At 44.2% G+C, this 27,426-nt stretch overlaps 1 protein-coding gene across 50 annotated transcripts in view; it reads left to right on the plus strand.

The window, feature by feature from the left end:
* The first annotated feature begins 16,188 nt into the window (after positions 1-16,188).
* ADGRL3 (adhesion G protein-coupled receptor L3) overlaps positions 16,189-27,426 on the plus strand; it is an 820,109-nt gene continuing 808,871 nt past the window's right edge. For 49 of the 50 annotated variants that reach the window (XM_042860378.2, XM_065595838.1, XM_024100865.3 and 46 more), the window contains exon 1: positions 16,189-16,328. The gene's annotated coding sequence lies outside the window, so the exon portion shown is untranslated. Of the gene's footprint in view, positions 16,329-18,185; positions 18,240-27,426 lie in introns of all 50 variants that reach the window. The other variant, XM_065595833.1, reaches the window with a different exon arrangement.

The following is a 27,426-nucleotide window of genomic DNA, read 5'->3' on the forward strand; positions in this document are numbered from 1 at the left end:
TACAGGTCGGGCGTCCAAGCCAAACCCCTTGGTTTGCAATCGGAGTTTCCCTTCTCCTGCATGAGCTGCCTACTGAGACTACTGAACCCAACCTGCCCCAGCAAGATTTATTTTAAGGCAGTTTTTATTCACCTTGATGTCCTCGTCATAGGGCCGATGTGGCAATTTATATCAGTAGCCACGACACCAGCTACATCACGCCCTGCTGAGAGATGCCACCAGTTGGTCTGTGACTGCTTGTTGGATATTCACAACTGCCCTTCATCTGCACAACATTCCTCTATCTACCACCCGGGAAAAATTCTTATTCTGATTGACAAAAGTCACTTTTCTAGCCTCTTCCTGATTTTTCCCACTGCTGAGTCTATACTCCCATGCACCTTGTGGTACATGTGACACACAGAGGAATCTGGCTTAATCTGGAAAACTTCCTGAAATACAGAGCTGAGCCATTTATCTCATACCTCAGAAGAAGAGACTAGGTAGGGATGATTTGAGTGTGACGTCATTGAATTCCTTTACCCAAATCAGACTACTGGTTAGCACATAAGTGCACGCTCAAAGACATGCCAGAAACGCACAAATATATATGTGTTACTGTTGGTCAATCTGCGACACATGCTACAGTTATTTCACTTAATATGCATATATAAGTATAGGCATAAGAATAGAGATAAATGGAGGGGGTTTTCAAAAGTGCTGAAGGGATTTAGGAACACTATTCCCATTGACTTTCAATGGGATTTATACTCCAAAAATCCCATAGGGGCTTCTGAAAATCTTCCCCAGCTATGAACCAACATCTGTGGCTCATTTAGCTGGCAGTCTGGGATAAGCTAGTATTCTAAATGGTTAATATGTGACCCTTTCTTTGTGTTGGTTGCTAACACTGTATGCGTCATCTTGTTTTCCTTCATGTAACATTTTTAGCTACATCCCGCTCATTTTTCTTTACCTTACAAAATTGTATTCCTCTTATATATTAGAGATCTCTTCTTAATCCCTCCTTTTTTTGGAGTACAACACTAACTATAGCCTTCTTTATAAACATTTAAGACTATCCCGCATTCCAGCTGCCGTCTTTGCACATCTGTCATCTTGTCAATAGCCTGTAATATGGCACCCAGCATTTTCCACAGTCCTTCAGGTGTGATGGTTTCTGGAGCCCTTTGTATATTTCTATAATCTCTTCTGATTTGTTCTGTGCCTCTGATACATCTCAGGGGTTTGTTTACTTTCTTTATTGCTGCCAGACACTGTGCTGACTGTTTTAAGATTACATCTCCCATCAATCTCAGATCCTTTTCCTGAGAACCTTTCAGAGGGGGTTTGAAAAGATTTACAAAATGAATGTGAGACAAGAGTGTGCGGGTCCATTTTACAGAAAGGGGTACAATTTTCCTTTGAGAACTGGTATAATATGAGGGGCACTAGGAAAACAAAAGCTAACTTTTTTTTTAATAATTTCACTGATTTCTGAAATGAAGCCCCGGAGGTAGAAAGATGCCACAAAGGATTCAGAAGATAGACTACATGTCTGTATACAACAATCCATTGTTTAAAGCCATGATTTTCAGCATTATCCCTTTGGCTATGTTTTGACCCAGTCTTATTTGATTTATGTTTCTTCACGTTAAACTGCATGCACCACTAATCTGGCTGAGATCTCCCTTTATCTGTGTTTCTTTGAATGGAGTCTCCTTATTTGGTACAAGCAAGTCTACTCAATTTTATTATTTGCAAACCTGTATGCCTTGCAGCATGTACTTTGTTTCAGGTGAATATGTGCAATCTGCAAAGGATAAGGAAAAAGCAGAATGCCATGCTGATCGGTGGTGTTGGTTTCTTCCTTGCATCCATCCATCTATCCTAATTCACCCATAACTATCGCATTTAGTCCTTAAAATGATCAGAATCAATTTAACATCACAGTGTGACCTTCAGAAAGGAAGTTAATTTTCTATTAAGTTTAGAATTTCACTGTTAATACTGAACATACTAAAGTTATATCATCATGTTTAAAGTCCTTGGGGAGTACAGTTTATAACGTTGACTTCTTTCCCCTGATAATTTGCGACTCTTGTTTCACAAATGGCTTAAAACCTCCTAATGGTGTCAATGTAAGACTACCACTTTTCCTACTTTTCTGGTCTTACTCTTGCTTGCGGGGAGATAGGTAAGATAAGTGGTTACAGCTGATGCTAATATTGTAAACGCTGCTAGCTACGGATACTGAAAAAGCAATGTGTCCACATTCCCTAAAGGGTAATGCAATATTTCTTCCATGAGCTCAGCTTTCATTCAAGCCTAGCATGCAATCAGAACTGGAAACTTCTTCTGGACATCAGCATAATGCATACTGTATGTTAATTCTGCAACATATGCCTGAGAGATTTCCTCCCTTCCTTCAGCTAATATTTTGGAGTTTATCATAACATGTAAAAGTTCCTAATCCACTAGAAATGGGTATTCTTTGATGGGATGGTTGACTATACCATATACAACTTGAAGACCAAGGCATATACTTTGATTTTATGAATCTTGAGAGCCTGGAGCAGTCCCTAATATATTCATGAAGGGCTGCTCCAGACTCTTGATGTATATTTTTACAGTTGCCTCTTCTGATCTAAGCAGCTGGCCAACATACAGGTCCCTCCCAGAGTTGTTCCTGTTAGGAGGAGAAATTGATGATACCAAGTCAGGCATATTCATTGGTGCAACCCTGTTTATTTATAAAGAATGTCCTGATCCAGAGATGCCCAATCATGAGTTGGACCCCAAAATCAGGAGATTACTTAAAACAAATTACATCGTGTGTTTTTTCCCCCTCTGTTTTTGATCTTTGAATGGTAGGGAACCATTCTTCCCAGGCTGGATGGGCAGCTCCAGGGCCACACGCACATGCACAGTGCCACCTCTTTATTTTGTATGTGCAAGGCAGTGAATCCTCCCCAAACTGACAGCACCTTGTTTTTAAATACAGAATGAACTTTTTGAGAATTGACAAATAAAATCCACGATTTGGTTCATTAAAGGACATCGTTTTTAATCCATTTTAAGGGGTTCAGCATCTGGTCAGTCTTTTTTTGTCCCACATGGTCTCAGGAATGGAACAATGCAGAGACCTTACACGTTGCATAGAGTTAAACATTAATTGAAATCTAGTGGATGGGCTACATTTGAAGGAAATAGGTTGTCATTAACAAAAGTTATTAATGACTCTTGTCTCTAATTGCTATGATTATGTAGACTACAGAAAGACTCGAGCTAACAGCTCCAGTTAATTCTGAAGTGGGGCCATTGTGAGATCAGTGGTAATTCAACCAGTCACTGCCTTTCCTCCCCGGCTAATATACAGGCAACATTTCTCCTGCCTGTAATAGCTCAGTGGTGTGAGAGCATCTGAACACCTGTGTCAAGAGCTCTGATTGTTCGATTGCTTGGTCCAACTGACCCCGTTTTTAAAACAGCATGCAAGCTCGGTCATCCGTGCCTGAAAGCCTCCCTGTGATGCTACAGACTAAGTTCCACTGTGCACTGAGGCAACACATCCTCTTACTGAGGCAGGAGTGCACTGGGAGCACCTTAACTACAGAGACACTGGGACTCGGGGGCTGGGCTCTCCCTGTCCCTCACTCCATATAACAGCCAGAGTCACTAACATAAGCCCTTTGAACAAATAAGTCAGTTGCAAAATTAAGGGCTAGTACTCTTTGTCCGCTTCATGCTGATCTAGCAATGCAAAGCGAGTTACCTGGCTGGTGTGCTTTGGCTGAATCTGCCCTTTAAACTTAAAAGAAATAAAAGTTTATATACTATATATTCAATTATTAGAAATAGTGCATGGTAGCTTCCTCTTTGGGTTTCTTGTTCAGCCTTTGTGTACTACATTTTTAAAAACTAAAGAAATTCCCATACCAACCCCCACCCCCAGAAAACCGTTAACATGGAGTTATGGTGAAGGTATGTATCAGTAATGTACAGGTAAAAAAATAATTAAAGTGATGTCATAATTATCCTCAAAACGAATAATGTAGCTCAGGTCCTCAAAAGGTATATAGGTGCTGAACTCAAATGATTGCAAGGGGAATTGGGTATCTAAATACTTTAGAGGATCTGAGTCTATTAAACCCAAGAAATTCAGAGTTAAGTTTACACTTGAAGGAAATCCAAACATGTGAATGTAAGGAATGCACAGTGAAGTTACCCAAACAGCCTTACCTCTGGCCTGTAGTGATGCCATGACAGGGAAAAAATTAGAAAAACAAGTCTTTTAAAAATAGTTTAGTCTGAACTGGGAGAACAAATATGTGTGTGCCTGAATCATAATTGTATAGTTATTGCTCAGCATCATAACAGGGCAGCTGAAAATTCATAGTAATTTTGAAATATTAAAAAGTTACTATCATAGAATATAGGTGTGACGTTGTGCAGTCTATATGGTTTTATAAAAATATAAGTGAATATAATGTAACTGGGATATGCTTCATGCGAAAGGTCTCTTGTAAGGTATCATTACAAAGCTCATAATCTACTGAGTGTGATCATCCTATTTGTAGAAATGTACCACTCTTGTATCTAAAACTAGAAATATAAAACATAACTCTGAGGGCCTATTGTAATTATGTAAAGTGTGGGCCATTAAGGATGGTTTGGAATCTTGATGACTCCCATTGTCTGCAGATGGCTGTATTTACCTGTGAGTCTTCCTGTATATGTGTGTGCTGGCAAGTGAGTAATGAAGTCTTGCAGTGAGATGTGATCATGTCACCTGAACTGGAATCCATCTTTAACCTGGTGCTTTTCCAGTGTGCGGGGTGGGGGGTGGGGTGGAAACCCAGAGGGACAAAGGGTTCCCGCCTTATGCAAAAGATATATAAAGGGGTGGAAGAGAACAAGGGCAAGAGGACCCATCATAAAAAATCCCCTAGCTATCACCTGAGCTGCAACAAGAGCTGTACCAGGGAAAAGAATTATGCCCAGGCCTGGAAGGTGTCCAGTCTGAGAAAAAACTTACTAAAACATCTCTGAGGGTGAGATTATCTGTATTTAGTTTGATTAGACATAGATTTGCGCATTTTATTTTATTTTGCTTGGTGACTTACTTTGTTCTGTCTGTTACTACTTGGAACCACTTAAATCCTATTTTCTGTATTTAATAAAATCACTTTTTATTTAGTAATTTACTCAGAGTATATATTAATACCTGGGGGAGCAAACAACTGTGCATATCTCTCTATCACTGTTATAGAGGGTGAACAATTTCTGGGTTTGCCCTGCATAAGCTTTATACAGGATAAAACGGATTTATCTGGGTTTAGACCCCATTGGGGGTTGGCCATCTGAATGCTAAAGACAAGCACACTACTGTGAGCTGTTTTCAGGTAAACTTGCAGCTTTGGAACAAGCGATTCAGACCCTGGGTCTGTGTTGGAGCAGACGGGAGTGTCTGGCTCAGCAAGACAGGGTGCTGGAGTCCTGAGCTGGCAGGGAACACAGGAGCAAGGGTAGTCTTTGCACATCTGGTGGTAGCTCCCAAGGGGGTTTCTGTAATCCAACCTGTCACAGTAGGTTTGGAAGGGACCTCAGGAGGTCATTTAACCCAACCCCCTGCTTAAAGAAGAACCAATCCCCAGACAGATTTTTTTCCCCAGATCCCTAAATGGCCCCCTCAAGGATTGAACTCACAACCCCATGTTTAGCAGACCAATGCTCAAACCACTGAGCTATCCCTCCCTAGTAGTTATTTCATATCTTAAGTGCTTATTACATGCATGGCTCTGTACAAGACATAAAAGCAGTGGGGTTCAAAAGTGCTAAGCATTGGCCTAATTCTGCTCCCACTGAAGTCCATTGTAAAACTCCTCCTAAATTCAGTGGGAGCAACAGGGAACCCTTTTGAAAATCGCATCAAATATATTCCCTGCCCTGAAGAGCTTACAATCTGAAGCACTGACCTAGAGAAGATGGTATGAACTAGAATCAGAGGAGATGGTTGAATCAGAATTGTATTGTTTGTCCCCAGTTAATTTGGGGGAGAGAGAGGGAATGTGTCTGATCTGAGCTAGTTTTGTAGGTAGTCCTGGGTAAAATTAGTCATTAAAAGGGAATTTAAATAGGAAGCGGGCGGAGAGCTGGGATGGGAGCCACACCCTCCACTCAGGCTCCTGGACACTGGATGAAGCTGTGCAAGGAGCTCTATACGTGAAAAGTTCCGGTTGTGGGAGAATGACCCCAGTGCAGGCACTGAGGGAGACAGCTCCAGCGACCCCCACTGATGACTTGGCAGGTGGGGCATACTAGAGATGAGCACAGGTGCAGGAGGGAAGCTGCAGCATGCTGTGCTCTTGCGATTTCAGGTAGTGCTGCAGCTGCTGTAATGTAGACAGGCCCCCAGGACTATCTAAATTATGGCTGGGGCAGACCTGGGTCAGGAGAAGAGTGCAAAGGTGACTTAAAGGCACAGGACAGAATCTCAGCCTGGTGTACGAGGGCTGAGTGATGGCTCAGTGCATTGAGGCACAGGTAAGAAGGCAGGTGGGCCTTAATTCAGCAAAGCACTTAATTTTTAAGCATGTGTTTAAGTCCCACTTAAGGTAATAGGACCTAAGCATGCACCTAAAGCTAAGATTGTGATTAGTGCTCTATTGAATAAGGATGGATTTATTCATCGATTTCTAGACTCCAAGGACAAAAGGGACCATTGTGATCATCTTGTCTGGCTAACTGTATAATGCAGGCCAGAGAGCGTCTCTAAAATAATTCCTAGAGCAGGTCTTTTAGAAAAAAACATCTAATCTTGTTTTAAAAATTGCCAGACATTGAGGATCCACTCTAAACCTTGGTACGCTGTTCCAGTGGTTACTCCCACCGTGAAAAATTTAGGTCTTATTTCCAGTCTGGATTTGTCTATTTTCATCTTCCAGCCATTGGATCGTTTTCTCTCTGTCTCTGCTAGATTGAAGAGGCCATTATTAAATATTTGCTCCCCGTGTAAGTATTTACAGACTGTATACAAGCCACCCTTTAACCTTACCTTTGTTAAGCTAAATAGACTGAGCTCCTTGAAAACAATGAGGAGTCCGGTGGCACCTTTAAGGTGGCACCGGACTCCTCGTTGTTTTTGTGGATACAGACTAACATGGCTACCCCTCTGATACTGAGCTCCTTGAGTCTATCGCTATTAGACATGTTTTTAATCATTCTCATGGCTCTTTTCTGACCCCTCTCCAATTTATCACCATCCTTCTTGAATTGTGGGCACCAGAACTGGACACAGTATTTCAGCAGCAGTCACACTGGTGCCAAAGCCACAGGTAAAATAATCGCTCTACTCCTACTTGAGATTCCCCGCTTTATGCAACCAAAGATTGCATTCACCCTTTTGGCCACTGTGTTGCACTGTGTTGCACCATGTTCAATTGATTATCCACCCCAACCCTCTGACTTAAAGATAAGCATGTGCTTAAGTGCTTTGCTGAATCAGGGCCAAAAACAAGAGTAGGAGAAAGAAACAAAGATGATGCCAAAGCTGAAATCATTAACGGACTTTGGATCAGTCTCCCAAACTCAAAAAGAGTCTTTTAATGTGCTTTGCATCAGGCCCTGGTGTAACGAAGCTGCTATGGAGATATGTGATATGAAATGAAAGCCATGTTGTAGGTCTGGGTCAAGTTGTGTGGGATCTGGAAGGAAATGTATGCTACATATTTCTAGAATCATTGATAATATTGACATGTTATAGGTGTTACATTTAAAAAAAGAAAAATAGAGGCAAGGCGTTCTGAACAATGATGAAATAACGAAAACTTTGTGAAAGATAGCTATTCATAAAGAGTAGGGGAGGCAATACTTAGCAAATGTGAACCTATACCAATCAGCTGATCCAGGTGACGTGTATCACAATGTTAGGGACATTGGTAGCTGAACCTTACAGCAACAAATATTTCTGAAACATTACAACAATATCAGGAGGTTCTAGAGAATGGCAGAAAGCAAATGTGGTACCAATCTTCAGAAAAGAAAAACACATTAATCTTGGCAGTTACAGTCTGCTAAATCTAATTTTAATCCATAGTAAATTAATGGAACAATTATTAAAGATCTGTGTTTGTACAGGCACTCAGATGCCATGGTGAGGTGTGTCACAGTTAGACAGACAGGGAGCCAATGGTGCCAGACAAGCTTGATTGCTTTGTTTGACAGAATTACAAAATTAGTGGATGAAGGAAACTTGACACGCTTACTAGATCTGTATTTTAGTAAAGCATGTGATAGCCTTTTATGGAATGAAACCTGACTCTAACAATTAACTCAGATTGGCTTGGATATAAAAACTGTCACATGGATCAGGGACTGGTTGCTATCCATGTGGCAGTATTCATACCTAAGGATATCTACTTGTGGGGTACTGCAGTGATGTGTATCTTATTTAAGATCTTCATTAATGATCTTGAAGGAATGTGTAAAAGGAACGTTAATTACATTTGCAGAGGATACTAAAATGGGTGGGTGTTGCAAACACTCACGTGGAAAGAAATAACACAAAAAACCCCTAGAGAAATTAGAAATAAGAGCAGAAAAAAGCAAAATCATATTCAAATAAATCATTTGGGGAACATAATCTGAAGCACTGATTTGCTGATTTGGGAGAGAGAATTCTGGCAAGCAATAATGCTGAAAAAGCACTTGGACTGACATGCCGATATAGTTTGTTCAGTAAAGTACTGAATTTTTAATCTGAAGGCCCAGGATTCAAGCACCTGTGTAGACAAAAACATACGGATGCTAGGACAATGAGTGTAGTAAAAGAATCTGAATAGTCATGAAATTATATAACTGTTTTGATGCCAAGCCATTTTTAAAACTTGTCAGTGCGACTTGGGAGTATCACATCATTTAGCACCAAAGACCAATATCTCTTTATATGTATTTGTGGATAATCTAAGCATTATACCCAGATGCACAGACACTTTTCTTAACCTGTGTATTACATAATTTTTAACATTCGTTTTAATCACATGTCGAGGTGTTACTTAATATTGCATAGCAGAGTTTTATTTGAAAAGGAAACTCTCAGGATAGATCTTGTATAACTCTTAAAATCTAGTTCTGTTTCCCTACTGAAATTTGTCTTATTCTTTGGCTCAAATACTTCTGTTTTGCTCTTGTGGGTGCTAGAATATAGGCCCTGATCATATTACCAAGAAAGCAAAGCATTAACTTGTTCTTTTTTGTGCATTCGCTCCTCTTTCCTGCTCATAGCACACTAATAATTACTTGAGGACCCTGATTTATCAAAGTAGTCTAACTGGGGTGAACCATAAGTACAGGAAAACATCTGTACTCAGGATAATACTTAAGCATGTGCTTAACTTTAAGCGGAAGCTTAAGTGCTGTCCTGAGTAGCAACGGAGATAAGCATATGCTTAAGTGCTTTCCTGAATCAGGGACCAAGTTAGGCAAGCAGGATTTATCCCAGTGTCCCATAAACAATATTGGGAGTACAAGGACTGTGCAGATGTGTCTGGTGACTGGGATATAATTTGGTATACTGTTCATTGTTATATTCATGGCATACACAAAGAAGTTAGATAGAAACATAAAATGCTCTCTCTGGAAGAGCAATTTCTTAGAATTCAGAGCAAGAACACACAAGAACCAAAAAACAGGGAGAAAACAGGCTGCTCCCTAAAACACAAGCACAACTCACCCCACCTTACTCTAAGCTGCTGGCTACAGACTGACTCCTGTCGCTCCCATGCTTCTCTACAGAGCCCCCTGGCCTGCAAGCAGGACCAGGAAGCCCCACTCTTAAAGTGGTAGCTTGCAATCCTAACACAGTCCTCACTACACCACACTCATATATGAACACGTACAGTGCGTGCTATGTACCTTATATTCATGAGTTGGTTCTCTAGAGGGGAGTCTGCTAACTAAGGGATGCTTACCCTGCAGTTGATTAAGTCACTGGGGATCTTGGGTGAGGAAAGACTGCAAAGACGTAGCCCTGGGTGCTTTGTAGAATCAAGTTTACTACTTTTTCAAAACACCACAGAAGCACTTGCCTTCTATACATGTGAAAAGTTTGCCTCTATATATTTCTTTTCTTACAGAAAACATTTCAATTTTACATCATTCGCACAAAACAAACAAAAAAATCAAGAAAAATATTAATAATTTCAGCAAGCACTTCCCAGCCCAGAGGCCCTTTACAAACATCTAAAATATAATAAAGTATAAACTAACAATAACAAGATTATACTATCTATTATTACTTACAGCTGCATAGTTATAATTACCAGAAGGGTGGAGGCACACAGCCCCACACCTTAAGCTTTCAACCTGGAGAGGAGACAGCTGTGGTTTTGTCCTTCTCCCCGTGGGCGCCAGAGTTGTATAATTTTTGGTGGTGTCTAGAACGGATCCAAGCAAAGCCGTCCTGTTCATAGGACAGACCAGGGCAACTGCCTCAGGCCCCGCGCTTCAGGGGCACGCGGGGTCCAGGACGGCCTTGGGGGTTAGTGAAGGGCCTAGCGCTGGTAGCAGCGAGTGACCTGGCCCAGCCCACTCCACTCCTCCCCCACCCCCAGCTCCCAGTGTCGCTCGGGGGAGGGGGCGGAAGCTGGAAAGAGGTGGGGCGGGCGCTTGGCAAAGGGGTGGAATGGGGGCGGGGAGGGGCAGAGCAGGGGCGGGAAGAGGCAGAGCGGGGTGGGCTGGGTCTCTCACTGCTACCGGTGCCAGGCCCCTCGCTAACCCCCCATGCCGCCCTGGACCCCACATCCCCCTGAAGCGCGGGGCCCGGGGCGGTTGCCTCAGTCTGTCCTAAGGACAGGATGGATCTGAAAATATCAGCCCAAACATTGGTGGAGCCAGGCCCACATTCCTGAATATTGGTGGTGCACGGGCACCAAGGGCCCATATAACTCGCCATCTATGTTTCTCCCAACTCGAATCTAGCTAACCCACACACCCTTCTCACCTGCACTGCCAGTCTGCTTCCTCTCCTGCAAGAACTGCAGGGGGAACTCCTGGAAGGCAGATATTGGAGGGGACAGAAGGCAGACCTAGGAGGATGGGGTGGATTGGAGGTGGGGAAGCAGGAAGTGTGGGAGTGTAAGAGGGACATAGATTGGGAGGATGAAAGTTCAGTAGGGGCGTGGGGAGTAAGAGACTAGGGGGAAGGCATGGAAAATGGGGCTAGGCAGGGACTGAAAGGGATGTAGGTGGGCACTGGGGGAGAAGTTAGGTACAAGGTTGGAAGCTGATGGGAAGCACAGGCAAGGAACCCATGAGATAAGGTAGAGAGGTGGGGAACTCGGGCGAAGATGGGGATTTGGTGGAAAACTGTGGGGAGGCAGCTGAAGCGGAAAGAGGAGAGCAGTCAGGAAGAAGAAGCAATGGAAAGAGACAGAAAGCTGGAGGAGGTAGGAGGTGTTACTGGAGGCTTTTTAATACGAGTATAGCTGTAGATAGGTGAGTTATGCAAATAGTTAACAGAAAGTGCATCATTTACTGGCGTACAAAGATATGTTACATTGTTTATGAATTTGTCATATCAATGAAGTTAGTGTTGTTGCACACTGCAAATACCTCATTTTGCAAAGCTCTTAAAATGGTGTGAGCCGCTGGAATGGTTTGAAAGTGACTTGTTGCTGGGTGTCCTGACGCCATCCAGCATCTTTACAGTGTTGCTAATCCCCCAAATTCAAAACCCGGTAGTCAGACCCCCAAAACTCATGAGATTGGCCCACAAGGCAGGAGATTTGTTTAAAAAGCCCAAACAATTATACTGTGTTTTTTGGTCTGTCTTGATTTTTTAACTCCCCTTGTCCACCATGTGTGTGCATGTATGACTTAGTGTTCCCAGTGTTCCCAAATGCATAGCATGGTGCTGGCCTCCACTGCTGGCTGTCTGGTGGTGTGGCATTCCCAGTGTTTTCCCCAAAATCTAATTAATTGTGTTCCCCCCTCATCCCTACATCTACCCACCCCCAGCCCATCAAGTAAATATGCAGCTCCCCAACCCTCAGTGCTGCCACCATATCAGTACTGCCCTCCACCTCTGCTCCTCCAGCAGCTGCAGAAGTTCTTCATCCTCCTCTCCCTACCAGTCCTGGCATTGCAGGAACATAAGAGCGGCCATACTGGGTCAGACCAAAGGTCCATCTAGCCCAGTATCCTGTCTACCGACAGTGGCCAATGTCAGGTGCCCCAGAGGGAATGAACAGAACAGGGAATCATCAAGTGATCCATCCCCTGTCGCCCATTTCCAGCTTCTGGCAGTCAGAGGTTTAGGGACACCCAGAGAATGGGGTTGCATCCCTGACCATCTTTGGATAATAGACATCCATGGACCTATCCTCCGTGAACATACCTAGTTCTTTTCTGAACCCCATTATAGTTTTGCCCTTTACAACATCCCCTTTCAACAAGATCCACAGGTTGATTGTGTGTTGTGTGAAGTACTTCCTTTTGTTTGCCTATTAATTTCATTGGGTGGCCACTGGTTCGTTATGTGGAGGAGTAAATAACACTTCCTTATTCACTTTCTGCACACCATACATGATTTTATAGATCTCTATCTATCTTGGTCATCTCTTTTCCAAGCTGAAAAGTCCTCGTCTTTTTACTCTTTCCTCATACGAAAGCGATTCCATACCCCTAATCATTTTGTTGCCCTTCTCTGTAGAGGGTGACCATATGTTCCGTTTTGGCCAGGATAGTCTCTTTTTAAAGCTCTGTCCTGGCTGTCCCGACTTTTTTGGCAAAAGTGAGCATTTGTCCCATTTGCTCTTGCCAACTTGATCAGTTGGCAAGAGGAAATGGGACAAATACTCGCTTTTGTCAAAAAGTGAGGTGTAGAGGAACATGTAGGGGGAGCGAGTGGCGATGCCATTCCCACGTAGAGGAGGAGGCAGGGCTTGGGTGGGGGACAAGCAGGGCTCTAGCGAGCAGCAATGCCAGCTCCAGCCTCCAATGGGGGGGGGGGAGGGAAGGGGGGAGGGCTAGCCCAACAGTGTCCAGAACGACATGCAGTATTCAAGGTGCGGACGAACCATGGATTTATATAGTGGCATTATGAAGTTTTCTGACTTCTCATTTATCCTTTTCCTAATGGTTCGTAATATTCTGTTTGCTTTTCTGACTGCTGCTGCGTATTGAGTGGATGTCAGAGAACTATTGACAATGACTCCAAGATCTCCTTCTTGAGTGGTAACAGCTAATTCAGACCCCATCATTTTGTATGTATCGCTGGGATTATGTTTTCCAATATGCATTACTTTGCATTTATCAACATTGAATTTCATCTGCCATTTTGTTGCCCAGTCACCCAGTTTTGTGAGATCCTTTTGTAGCTCTTCACAGTAAGTAATTTTGTATGGAGAGGGGAGAGGAGAGGAGCAGAGAACTGACTGACTCATTGTATGACCTGTTGGGCTCTTTCTGCTCCCTCTCCCTGTTTCCCCTCAGTAGCCAGAGTTTTTTGGGATAGAGGATGGGGGGAGAGCTTTGCCTGCCTCTTGCAGCCACCCTGATTGGCTGCTCTTCCCTTAGGAGGCAGGGCAATGGGGAAGGCAGCCAATTAAATGGGTGTTTCCTCTTGAGCATGGCTGAACATCCCACCTGAGTGGGAGCTTCTCAGACTGGTTCCCTCAGGGGCTAAGATCTAGTTACTTGCCAGAATTGGCAGCATTAGTATAATCATCCTCCTGTCAGAAGAGCTGGAAGGGGAAGTCCAAGGAGAGGCAGGGCAGGGAGGGAAGAGGAGAATATGCAGGCTGGGGTGGGGGAGGGAATGAGAGTGCAGTAGGGTCTCAGAGAGGGAAGAGGATGAAATTTGAGAGCCCTTGTGTGCAGAGGGAGAGGAAGCTAAGGGAAGCTGAGAGGTTGAATGGAGGGGTAAGAGAGGCAAATAGAGCTGTGGTCAGAGTAGCAGGAGAGAAGTGGGGAGGACTAGGAGGTTTTGGATGGTAGGACCAATGGAGACAGGAGAGAGTAAGAGAAAGGTATGGAAAGCTTTAGGGACAAGGTGGAGAGCATGGGCATCAGCTTCGGATGGCAGCTGAGGAAACCTGGAGGTGCATGGTGTTGTAGGAGCAGCAGTGATCTGTATGCTCTGTATAACCTGTATGTTCAAAAGGTGTGTTACACCTTCACCCCCTTTTTGTCTCCTCTCCCTCTTTGAATACCTGTGAAGTGGCTTTCCCCCTCCCCCTTCCTCCTGGAATTAGGGTGACCTAGGGTGACCAGATGTCCCAATTTTATAGGGACAGTCCCGATTTTGGGGTCTTTTTCTCATATAGGCTCCTATTACGCCCCACCCCCGTCCCGATTTTTCACACTTGCTGTCTGGTCATCCTAGGGTGACCAGACAGCAAATGTGAAAAATCGGGACGGGGGTGGGGGTAATAGGAGCCTATATAAGGGGAAAAAAAAATCGGGACAGTCCCTATAAAATCGGGACAACTGGTCACCCTACCTGGAATGCTTGTGGAATGAATGGGCTGGTTCAACAGCTGGAAGATCAGAAGAGCTCCCAGGTAGACAAGGTATCTGGGACTCTAATTAGGCAGCGATCACAAACCCAATGCATGGACACTGCCTGAGGTGGAGTGTGACCAACCAGTCATCTCTAGTCACAGGCCATGAGGAGCAGGTCCGTAGAAGGGGAAGGGGCCATGTGCTCAGCAGTGCACTCACAAGATTGTACCTCCGGTGAAGGCCCTTCACCCGGACTGCCCAGCCAGAGGTTCGCTGCGTTGCATGCCATCGTGCCTCGGGAAGACATACCTTCATCACACCATCCATTGCTGCGCTGCGGGACACTTACCTTGAAGGATCCTGACATCTCCAGTACCGTGCCTGTCCTGGGAGCATCAGTATGCGAATATGAGTGTGATAGCTTAGATATCAATATAATAAACGTGCTGCTTTCTGCCAAACTCTGGTGGGTCATTACTCCACCCTAAGCTTACTAGCTGACCGAGTTTCGGGTAACACATGGGTGTGCTCCTCTAGGAGCATGGCCAAAAGGGCAGTGCTGAAGTGCAGGAGTGCTGGGGTGACCATGGGGGCACTGTGCTATCGTGCAGGATAGGGAGGGGGGCTTTCCCTTCCCCTCACTTTAATAATAATGAATATTTGAGTATTTTTTGCATTAGAGATCCCCCTGAGAACAGGGTCCAGTTGTACTCCACGCTGTACATACACACGGTAATAGACAGCCCCTTCCTCAAAGACCCTACAACTTCACCTGCTGGGGGGGGGGCACAGGCAAGCGTCTCCCCGTGTCTGTGCCTCAGTTTCCCCTGCCCCCCTTTTGTGTGCTTCGGAGGCTAAGCTGGTAGGCTCTGTGCGGGCAGGGCCTGGCTCCGGCTGTGGGCATGTACAGCTCCTAGCACCGCGGGGCTGCAGTGGGCGCTAGCGTGCTGCACGCCGTGTCCTCAGACCCTAAGCCCGGAGTCAGGGGGCCCCGGGCGAGGGTTCGCCGCCCCCGGAGCCCTAGCCCGTCTCCTGCCCCTCCGAAGGCGCAGGGGGGGGGCGCCCCCAGCCTCCCCCCTCAGTGCGCGTGCCGCGCGGTAGGTGGAGCCCGCGTCCGCGCAGCCAGCACTGGGCTCCGGAGCCGGGTTTTGCGTGCGGCCGCCGGCTGGCTCTCGGCTCCGCCGCCCTCCCGCATCCCCAGCCCGGCTCGCTCGCTCGTTCGCTCCGGGGCTGCAGGCGGCGGCTGGTTGCCCGGCTCCCCGGCGATGAGGAGGAGGCGGCTCCCGCCCGCCCGCAGCTGCCCGGCTCGCTAAGGAGGGGTGGGCTCTGCCGGGAGGGGAAGGGGCGGCGGCGGCGGCGGGGGGGGCCCGAGGAGCAGCAGCCCCGTTGGCCCCGGCAGCCCCCTGCAGAGCGAGGCGGCCGCGCGGCGGGGAAGGCGGCTCCGAGCCCAGCTGGTGCCGGCGGAGGAGGTGGAGAAGGCAGGAGACGCGGGGGGAGGGGGGATGGTTTTTTCTCCCGGTCTCTCTTCCGCGGCGTCTTTGCTCCGCGAGCAGCGGCAGCCCGGGGAATGACTCTGCCGCAGCCGAGCCGCTCTGCTCCGGGGGGTGCGCGGGGCCGCCGGCCGCTGCCCTGAGCGCGCTCCGAAGTTGGGAGGCGAGGGCGCCGCCGGGCTCGCCCCGCTGGCGGAGCGGCAGGACCAGGAGGCAAAGGAGCGACTTGGGGTGCTTGCCCCCCCCCGCCCCCTTCCCGGGGCGGCCACCCCGCGCCCATGGCTGGCTCCGGGAGGCAGCGCGCCGCCGCCGCAGGTTGCTGATGGGGACGGAGCGCTCCGGACCGGACTGAAGGTAACTGCTCCTAAGGGCCCCCCCCGCCATCGCCTCCCCCGCCCCCTGCGGAGCGCGGAGTCCCGCCGCCCCCGGGGCACCGAGCGGGGCTGTTTCCCCAGGATAGTTTCCTCCAGGAGCCGCGAGCGCGTGTTGTCCTGGAAATAGCGCGGTGCGCATCGCGGGCGGCGGTGCCGTGCCGTGCCGCGGGCAGTGCCTGGTGCCCGGCCGGCGGGGAGCGGTGCAGGTGATGGCTCTGGGCTGCAGGGAGGGGTGGCTCAGCTTGGGGAGGGGGGATAAAGGAGACCCGATGGGGTTTTATTTTATTTTTCCTTCTCTTTCCCCCCCCCCCCCCTTTCTGGCTTCCCTAGGCAAGGCACCGCGTCTGGCTGCTGGGTTTGTGGGTGTTCTGCGAAATGCCGGCTGTGCAAACCCTTCCGTGGCTGGCTACCAGGGAGGGATGCCTGGAAGGGTGGCCCCAATAAACCACCACTTTCCCGGGCGGCGTGCGAGGAGGGGGCGCGAGCGGGGATATTCGGGTTGAGCTGGGGAGTGTGGGTGTGGGGGGAAAGAGGTTTTCATCCTACCTTCCCCAGCCTCTCCGGGCACCTCCTCGCCCGGCAAGGGGGGAGAGACACGGCTGAGGTAGACCACAAAGGATTTTAAGAGCCATCAAAGCTTGTCCCCCTCCCCCTTGGAGATCTGGATTTTGAAGCAGCCCCTTTGCCTGCTACAGGAGTAGGGCTGGCGTACAGCAGAGCGAGGGATATGTGAGCAAGAGGGGCCGGCACAGAAGGGTGGAGGATGAAAATTACATCCCTTTCTTGAGCGCTCGCTTTATTTTCCCATTTCATTATTTATTTGCCGTTCCCTTGCAATCATCCTGTGACTGTTTAACTTGGAAATCTGGTTGCACGGCTGCTGATTGGTACAGGCGGTGAGCCCGGTTGAGGAACCCGTCCCCATATTCTAGTCTAACAAAGCTCGGCGCATTTAGTGCTCGTGAAGATGTTAGGTGCAGCGCCCCAAAATCTGCACTGTGTCCCTGGGATTTTGTCTTCGAGGGCTGGATCTCATTAACAGACTTAAGTACAATGTCGCCAATGGCAACAATATATTCCAGGATCAGTTGTTTTGTTCATCCCCCACCCTCCCCATAGAGGCACAGATGTTTATATTTTCGCGAGAGAGATTGGGAGCTAGGTATAAAAGGAACCTCTCGAGTAGGCTTCGCCTGTGATTTTTCTCTGCGGTTGTTAAAACAATTTGTAAACCGCCGAAGAAATGAATTGCTGTGTATCGCTGCAACAATCGTAGTTACAGCCAAAACAACTGATGTCTGTTGTATTTACTTTCCCATTCACATTACTCGTTAGGAAGTATTAGAATTCTTGCACTCCCGGTTTGGATTCCATGCAGCCAGCTGCTTAGGAAATGTGGAGATGGCTAGAGCCGGGGAAAGGGGGAAAATGCCTTCTGTGTCTTGCTATAAGGCAGATAGGCAGCCTGCTAGTTATAATTGCTCTCTGTATTGTTGCACTGATTATTCCAAAGCATTAGATCAAGATTTTCAAAACCAAGCCAAGAAAAAGAAATCATTCTTCAATGAAGTCCTTTGAAGGCTTCTCCATTATCATTTTGAAATGCTATCTAGTAAGAGAGCGTAGCCAATACTAGCTGTTCGATATTGAGAAATAGTGGGGGTTTTGTGGAGCCAATATATCATAATTTCCAGGGTTTTGGGGTACAAAAATGCTTCCACTGTGTATTCATTTTGGAAAAATTCTTCTATAGATTTATGGGCTATATAAAGTGTACAAGTTAAAGGGATTGCTGTCCAAAAAAGAGAGAAAAATCTACCCTGTCCTTATTTAACAGCAAGAAGAGAGAAAAATCCATGTATCAGTGCCAATGTTTGGTTACAAACTTAAGGTTAGTGCTCTATTATGACTGGTTTTTCTTAAGGTAGAACAACTCACCTCAAATTTTAGTAGCCGCAATATTAATAGTGGTGATACAATCCCTTTGTTGTGATTCAAACTGCTGCTGTTTTGGTGTTTGTTATAAGCCTGGTTTCCTTATTTAGCGTAGAGCACTAAAGGTAACTGTATTGTCTCCTGTTACTACACCAAACCAAAACAACAACAGAGTGAACACAGATGGAAAGCCTTTGCATATCCATTTCCAAATGTTCTGAGGTTCTTAAAAGGAAAATATTGAATTTTGACTCACCCTTCACTCAGATTAATTAATATGTAGTTTATCTTTTGGAATGCATGGGGTGAAAGGAAACATTTAATATTAGTATAAAGCGTGTTTAATGGCAATCCAGGTTAGCCAAAGAAAAACAGTGAACTGTAATTTTTGAATATATATAAGCAATTTAATACTGTTTAGCAAGCGTAAGGTTACCAAGTCTCCCTTCAGCTATTTTGCTCCACAAGACAGGAGTTGGCTGTTGAGGGAACATGGAATGATTTGTTTCTCAATCTAGAAAATTCATCCTAAGTGTTTCCAAGGCTGTACATTTGAAGATTTGGTATCATCAATGTCCTTTGTTTCCTAGCAGCATGTGTTCCATAGTATTCATACATTCCACAGGTTGTGATGTCATCAGAGTTGTGTCCATCTCTATTGTAGAGTTTAGCCGAAGGTGATGTGGTAGGAGTGCTTGAGTTTTGTTTCCCAGCTGCTCTTGTTAATTAAAGAATACAGCACACACCCTGTTGCTTCCCTGAGATACAGTTGGTTGTATTGTCTGCAGATGATAAAAGAAATGATTGCTTCGTTAGGTACATGTAAAATGTGAGCAGAGTTTAGGTGAAGATGTAAGGTCTCCCATTGAATCTACTGACTGGACAGTGGTACATTTTCAAGTGTTACAACATAGTAAATTACAAAGCTCCTCAAGGTATTTCACAGCCTTGTGAGAGAAACCAGATCATTCTTTCCATAAATTGGAAGATCTTTAAAAATACTTGTGCTAGATGAAGTCTGTTATATTGAATGGGGTTTTTGGGTGTGTGTGCTTTTTTCAATCTCCTTTTTGGTGAGTTTATAAACGTGTGGCATGGACCTCATTAGCCAACACTGTTGTTTTATTAGACATAATTTCTGGTGATCTGAGAAGATTAAAGAACATTAAAATAGATTTGTTTCCATTATTTTCTAATTCATTTAGGATTTATGGGAGTGGATAACCTACGAAACAATTAAGAATTAAGGATGGGCAAACTATATTAGTATTTGACATTTGTATAGCGTGTCTGACTTATACACTTGGTCAGTGTGTCCAACCAAGAATATTTTCCCTGCCCTGAGGATTTTTCATGTTGGAAGCATGAATAAGTACAGTGACAATAAAAACAAGTATGATCTATAGAGAAGAGTGTGGTCATTGGAACAGGAATGGGGACATTAGAACTGGGGACATTTCAGGAACTTTTGATCTAAGTGCATGTGGGGAGAGAGGAGGACTGGTGTGCATTTACTAGAGGATTATTTTACACATACCTGAAATAAGGTGCAAAGACAGGTGAAGGAGGTGGGACTGAGAGAGCAGGAAGGGGTTATAGGAAGAGATAGGGTGTGTAGACTAGCGTGGAGTTTTGGCCAGAAACGTTACCTGGACTGCAATCTGTTCATTTAAGTTTCACGTGAGTGCCGGCTCTGTATTTCTCTTGGAAAAAATTAAGTTGCACAGTAGATGTGAGAGGTTCTATGCTAGGATCTAGGGTGATTCTGGCTAGAAAAATCCTTCTCTTGGTATGCCCCTATCTAGAGAAAATCCAGAAATAATACTAAAAATTTTGATCTCAGAGATGCTTAGGTCATGCTGAGTGCTGGGTCTCATAATCTTAGTAGATTATTGGGGAGAGTTCTGGGGCTGTTGGATAGCATAGAGATGCACAGAGACTTGCCACTCTTTTGCTGCTATCATTGGTTGGGCTGCTTGTTGTAGTGGGATTAAGAGGCACCTACTACATGTGTAAGAACTCAAATGACCTCACTCCAGTTCCTTGAACTTCTAGCTGTTCTCTGCTGCTGTCTTTTTCCTCCTACAGCTGCCCAGTTGATATAGCAAGAATACTGAAAATGCACCGTATCTAGATCTAAAAATGGAAATATTTATAGTGTGAAGAACCACGTTCTGGCTTTGTTTGTAGCCATTTACTGTCCTATGGGATATTTATAGAACACTGGGACATTCTTTGTCATTCTTAAGTATGGCCATGCCAGCCTCTGGTAGAAAGTTTTCACAACTGCTGTTTGGCAAGCGTTTCAAGTTACAGCTCCTAACTCCTTATGTAGACACCTATGCAAATTTTCTAATTTTCACAGGCGCTGAGCATCCAGCAGTAACCATTGATTTTTTTGAAGACTCGCAGAGCTTATGTGTGCTCAGTACATCTGAAAATCAGGCCACCTACGTTAGGTGCCTAAACAGAACTGTAGGAGCCTGACCATAGGCACCCACTTTTAAAGTCTTGGCTATTTATCTAGAGAGAAACTGACTTGTACTCAAATCTTTGATGTGATTCCTTACATCCTAAAATTGTATTCCATTGTCCATACTGTAGCTCTGAGTTAGCTGTAGTTGGAGAAATGCACAAGATACTTAGTTTAAAACACTTGTCATTTGTCATATTCCTGTATGCCGGCCACGGTGCTTTAAAGTTGGATTGTGCGGGGACCAACTCGATCTTAAGTTTGGTTGTCCCCAATTAATTCCTCATTAACGTCAGCAAGAAGCAATTTCATTCCAGACTACACTTTGTGTAGAGTGCGTATGTAGATGTGTTCTTGCTCCCCCTAAAGTCAACAGTGGCAAAACTTCTGTTGAATTTAATGGGAGAAGGTTGGAGCCTGGAATTAAGTATCTATGTCAATATAGGGCCAACTGGCAGAGGTGAGGCAGAAAAGAAATGTGATAAATTGATGGGCCCATTGCGCAAATTATGAGTTCCTCCATTTAGTGGTGTATATGAGGAAGTTGAAGCATGAAGCCAGCTTCCAATTTCAGCTGCAGAACGGATGTGTTGGTCATTCAGTGCACCAAAGGTTTGCTTATGGTAGGGTAGAAGCTTGCCTGGCAAGCAATAACAAGTTAAATTTCTCTTTTCTAGACTACTTTTGTGGTTGTACAACAGCTCTGTCCAATGGGATTTATCCTAACTGATTGAAACCACCATTCATTTCCTCTAGGAGAGACTGGGATAACTTGGTGTACATAGACTAAAACAAAACACGTTTTGAAATGTCTTTGTTGCGGATCATGGTATGGTACAAATTAATACCATACAATATTGCAATTCTGCCACCAGTTAATCAGAATTTCATTGCCACGTTTTTTCATTTATACTTCAAACAATTTGCATACCCTTCCAAGGGAATACTATTGAGTTCAGCAAGAGTTGGATTGGACCTTAGGGGTTGGAAGGCGGGTGCATGTGTAAAATATATATGTATGCGCGTGAGTATATATTTGAACATATAAGCCAACAGATCATTTTGTTGAAAACTTGAGCTGTTGGAAAATATTGTGACTTCTACCACATCATCTGTAGTTAAACACTTCAGTACAGAAGTGCACAACATCTGACAGCGTAGTCTGTAGAATATATTGTGTGCAATTGAAACAAATTCAGCTAGGAAACCTAACACAGATCAAGTCTTCGGTTTCTGGTTTTTTGGAACCACTTAGAATGAACAGTCAAGATGGAGAAAAGAATATCTATTGATCAGAATTGAAAAGGACTGACACTCAAAGGAGACCTAGCTACAGTATTGTTTCAAATGTATTTCTATGTATTTTCAGCATCACTGTTCTAGCAGTTGATATAATATTTCAGTCTTAATGAACCAGTGTAAATAATTGAGAACTTGAAGTCTGCTCTGTGTATTTTTAAAACTGTAGTGGGAACATATAAATGAAAATCAACATAGGTTGCATTTCATGGGTCATGAAAGGAATCTGGCTCGAAGGAGAGTAAAGTTGTATTTAGAAGCTGTCACAGTCTGATATTAAATTACGCATATAATTTAAATGCCTAATTGTCATTAAGTTTACATAGCATCTGTTAAGAAATAGCATAACAACGTCAATTTTATGAAATGATACCTTTTATTTGGTAAATACTACAGTTAACATTTCAGTGATTAAACCGGAGGAATTCTAGTAATTATAAACTGAATACTTCAAATCTAACTCCCATTGCAGTCAATGGCAAAACTTTGACTTCAGTGGATACAAGTTTGGGCCCTTGGTTTAATTTTTCTCACTACATTTGCTTTAAGCAGATTAAGTCAGATCCTCAACTGGTATAAATTGGCATATGCTGATTACACCATCTGAGAATCTGACCCACTGTATCTGAACTCAGGGGAGGGATAGTTCAGTGATTTGAGCAGTGGCCTGCTAAACCTAGGGTTGTGAGTTCAATCCTCGAGGGGGTCATTTAGGGTTCTGGGGCAAAAATTGGGAGTTGGTCCTGCTTTGAGCAGGGGGTTGGACTAGATGACCTCCTGAGGTCCCTTCCAACCCTGTTTTTCTATGAATCTACAGCTATGGGAATTGAATGTTTCTGAAACTTAAGTCAAACATCAAGACTAAAGGGCCTGATTCTACAAAAGAAGCTCAATGATTGTGATTTTATGACCATGTGGAGTCGCACTGAAGTCACTGGGGCAGTGTATGGGCATAAGGGTCTTTGAAGGATTACTGACTTAAAGTGTGTGCATATAAGTGGCTCTTTTATAATTAGGTCCCTCATAAATGACTTATTTGTTTGGGTCTTCACCAAGAAGTCTGAAGGAATGCCTAACATAGTGAATGCTAATGGGAAGGGGGTAGGCTTAGCAGATAAAATAAAAAAAGAACAAGGTAAAAATCACTTAGAAAAGTTAGATGCCTGCAAGTCACCAGGGCCTGATGAAATGCATCCTAGAATACTCAAGGAGCTAATAGAGGAGGTATCTGAGCCTCTAGCTATTATCTTTGGAAAATCATGGGAGACGGGAGAGATTCCAGAAGACTGGAAAAGGGCAAATATAGTGCCCATCTATAAAAAGGGAAATAAAAACAACCCAGGAAACTACAGACCAGTTAGTTTAACTTCTGTGCCAGGGAAGATAATGGAGCAAGTAATTAAGGAAATCACCTGCAAACACTTGGAAGGTGGTAAGGTGATAGGAAACAGCCAGCATGGATTTGTAAAGAACAAATCGTGTCAAACCAATTTGATAGCTTTCTTTGATAGGATAACGAGTCTTGTGGATAAGGGAGAAGCTGTGGATGTGGTATACCTAGACTTTAGTAAGGCATTTGATACGGTTTCGCATGATATTCTTATCGATAAACTAGGCAAATACAATTTAGATGGGGCTACTATAAGGTGGGTGCATAACTGGCTGGATAACCGTATTCAGAGAGTTGTTATTAATGGTTCCCAATCCTGCTGGAAAGGCATAACGAGTGGGGTTCCGCAGGGGTCTGTTTTGGGACCGGCTCTGTTCAATATCTTCATTAATGACTTAGATATTGGCATAGAAAGTACGCTTATTAAGTTTGTGGATGATACCAATCTGGGAGGGATTGCAACTGCTTTGGAGGACATGGTCATAATTCAAAATGATCTGGACAAATTGGAGAAATGGTCTGAGGTAAACACGATGAAGTTTAACAAAGACAAATGCAAACTGCTCCACTTAAGAAGGAAAAATCAGTTTCACACATACAGAATGGGAAGAGACTGTCTAGGAAGGAGTACGGCAGAAAGGGATCTAGGGGTTATAGTGGACCACAAGCTAAATATGAGTCAACAGTGTGATGCTGTTGCAAAAAAAGCAAACATGATTCTGGGATGTATTAACAGGTGTGTTGTGAGCAAGACACGAGAAGTCATTCTTCCGCTCTACTCTGCTCTGGTTAGGCCTCAACTGGAGTATTGTGTCCAGTTCTGGGCACCACAATTTAAGAAAGACGTGGAGAAATTGGAAAGGGTCCAGAGAAGAGCAACAAGAATGATTAAAGGTCTTGAGAACATGACCTATGAAGGAAGGCTGAAAGAATTGGGTTTGTTTAGTTTGGAAAAGAGAAGACTGAGAGGGGACATGATAGCAGTTTTCAGGTGTCTAAAAGGGTGTCATAAGGAGGAGGGAGAAAACTTGTTCACCTTAGCCTCTAAGGATAGAACAAGAAGCAATGGGCTTAAACTGCAGCAAGGGAGGTCTAGGTTGGACATTAGGAAAAAGTTCCTAACTGTCAGGGTGGTTAAACACTGGAATAAATTGCCTAGGGAGGTTGTGGAATCTCCATCTCTGGAGATATTTAAGAGTAGGTTAGATAAATGTCTATCAGGGATGGTCTAGACAGTATTTGCTCCTGCCATGAGGGCAGGGGACTGGACTCGATGACCTCTCGAGGTCCCTTCCAGTCCTAGAATCTGTGAATCTATGATCTATAAGGAGTTGAAATGTTTGATTCCAGTGCCCCAAAAGCTGATTTCTCCTGTTCTGAAGACTGACCTAATGGAGGTGAAGCTCTGAGCAATTTGTAAATCTCCCGTGAACTACTTACATTTTTAATAATCATATATACATACACACAATATATAGTATCTTTTAAAAAGATGTCAGTCTTCTCCCTAACGACCCTTTCACCCATCCCCCCCACTTACCAGCCAAGTAGCTAGTTATAGATGTAAATCTACTGTTTGAACTTTTGAAGGGGACCCTCTGCTCAAAATTAGAGGGATAGGAACGTTTAGCAAATCCAGTGATTTCTGTTAGACATGAGGTAACATTATTTTTCATTCTAACTATTGAAAGTGGAAACAAAATGCTGTTTGTTGAGATGTTGTAACTTTCTGTTTTTTGCTTTAAAATGCTTAAATTTTTGGAATTGTGTAGAGAGAAAATGTTGTTTTGCTTTTTATTTTTTTCCTTTGTTCCTTCCCTTATGTGTTAAAGATGTAGGTATGAAGAAAAGAAAATCTTGGGTCAAAATGCTCAAACATGGCTGCCTGAAGTTAAGCAACAACATCCAAATTTAGGCACCTAAATAAAAGTGGCCCAATTTTCCGAAGCACTGAGGAGCCACAGATTTCGTTGAAGTCTGTGTGGGCTCTTGTTTATGTATTCCTGCAGCCTCTTCCCACTCTGAAGGGATTGGACCCAATCCATCTTCCATTGTGGTCAATGGGAATTTTTCAGCTAGCTTCAACTGGAATGGGATTGGAACTGTAATCTCATCATGAATGTAAATTTCACAACTACTAATGGTGGCATCCCAGGATTGACTTCAACCGGAGATACATTACAAAGAGCCATTAATCTTACGGAAAACTTTGGGGGGAAAAAACTATTTAAAAAATGGACGGGGATGCATCATTTTGCCAGTATCAGGACTTTTATGTACAAACCATGTTTTGTTTTCAAGTTTATCACCAGCTTTTTAAGCTTTGTATTAGTGGAGTTAACTGGAAATGGGCAAAAACAACAACAAAACCATGATTTGAGGGATTTCTTCAGTGGATGGCACTCATACCGCCCAAAAGTTTGCTTACAGCACTGTTGTAAAACAAGATGAGACCTTGCATTTCAGATTCCAAAGATGATTTAAATCAGAAAGGAACTACAGGAGTTCCAGAGTTACACAGGTTTAAATCTGAAATAAGCAAATTGCTCATTTTGTGCAGAAATGAATAACATTTTTTTTAAAAGCTGGGGATAAAACATTTAAATTAAACAGCTGTATCCATATCTGTGTGGGTCTGCTTTCCCATTGGAATGAGGGAAAGGCTGTACGTTAAAGGACATTAACACATGGAGCTCTAGAGCAGTTGACCTTTTTTTAATGTACCAGATTTGTTGTGCTAGAGTATGCCACAAGAAAAGGGAAACATGAAGTAGAAACTATACCCCCGTTCTATTTGATCGGCTTGTATTGCTGTTTACAAGTCCTGCAGAGGCAGTGTGTGTTGCTATTCAGTACAGCTCCAGAAACTCAGCATTAGCTTAAGCCTGTGAGAATAGGGGAGGGACCAAAGCCCAGTTTTTGATGTTCTGCATGGGTGGGTATCCTGAATACTAAAATGCATTCCATTGACAGCTGACCCCGTAAGGAGATTTTTCAATGGCTCCCTGTTTTTTTTTCACCTTCCTTCCCTCAAAGCTATTCCAAAGGATGGTGGGGGCGGGAGGGGGGAGAGTCCTCATAGTCATCTTTGTGAATAGATTTCACCGCTGGGTAGAACTGAAGAGGGTTTCAAAGATTGTGTTTAACTCCTTTGCTTTCACAGAATTTTGGCCAGTATTTGTGTCACAGTCTGACACTTTGTCAGTTCAAAATGATGCAAATTCCTGTCAATTACTTCAGGGAGGATGGCTATCCCTTTTTTTTTTTTAATGAGCCTTAAATACTACAAATTTTGTACCAAAAATGTCTGCCATATAACTTAAAACCCTTGGTTGCTGTTTTATGTATGTATGTGTTTATTTTATTTAGTTGCATCTGTATTTTTCAATAATAATAGGGTACGGTATTGGGGACTATGCCAAATGGATAGCTGTGTTAGGCTTGGCTTTGATGTATTTACTCACATTGAGTAGTACCTTACTCCTCATGTAGCCCCATTGATAGGACAAGTATCAGAGGGGTAGCCGTGTTAGTCTGAATCTGTAAAAAGCAACAGAGGGTCCTGTGGCACCTTTGAGACTAACAGAAGTAGTGGGAGCATAAGCTTTCGTGGGTAAGAACCTCACTTCTTGCATCTGAAGAAGTGAGGTTCTTACCCACGAAAGCTTATGCTCCCACTACATCTGTTAGTCTCAAAGGTGCCACAGGACCCTCTGTTGCTTTTTATTGATAGGACAGTTTGTGGTGTAAGGTGGTATTCAGTGTAGGGTGACCAGACAGCAAATGTGAAAAATCGGGACAGGGGGTGGGGGGTAATAGGAGCCTATATAAGAAAATGACCCAAAAATCGGGACTGTCCCTATAAAATCGGGACATCTGGTCACCCTAATTCAGTGTGAGTGAGGATGTCACAATGTGGGCCTTGAATCATTAGAAAGAATCATAGACTCATAGACTATCAGGGTTGGAAGGGACCACAGG

The sequence above is a fragment of the Chrysemys picta genome, chromosome 5 (genome assembly GCF_011386835.1).
Source record: "Chrysemys picta bellii isolate R12L10 chromosome 5, ASM1138683v2, whole genome shotgun sequence".
NCBI lineage: Eukaryota > Metazoa > Chordata > Testudines > Emydidae > Chrysemys > Chrysemys picta.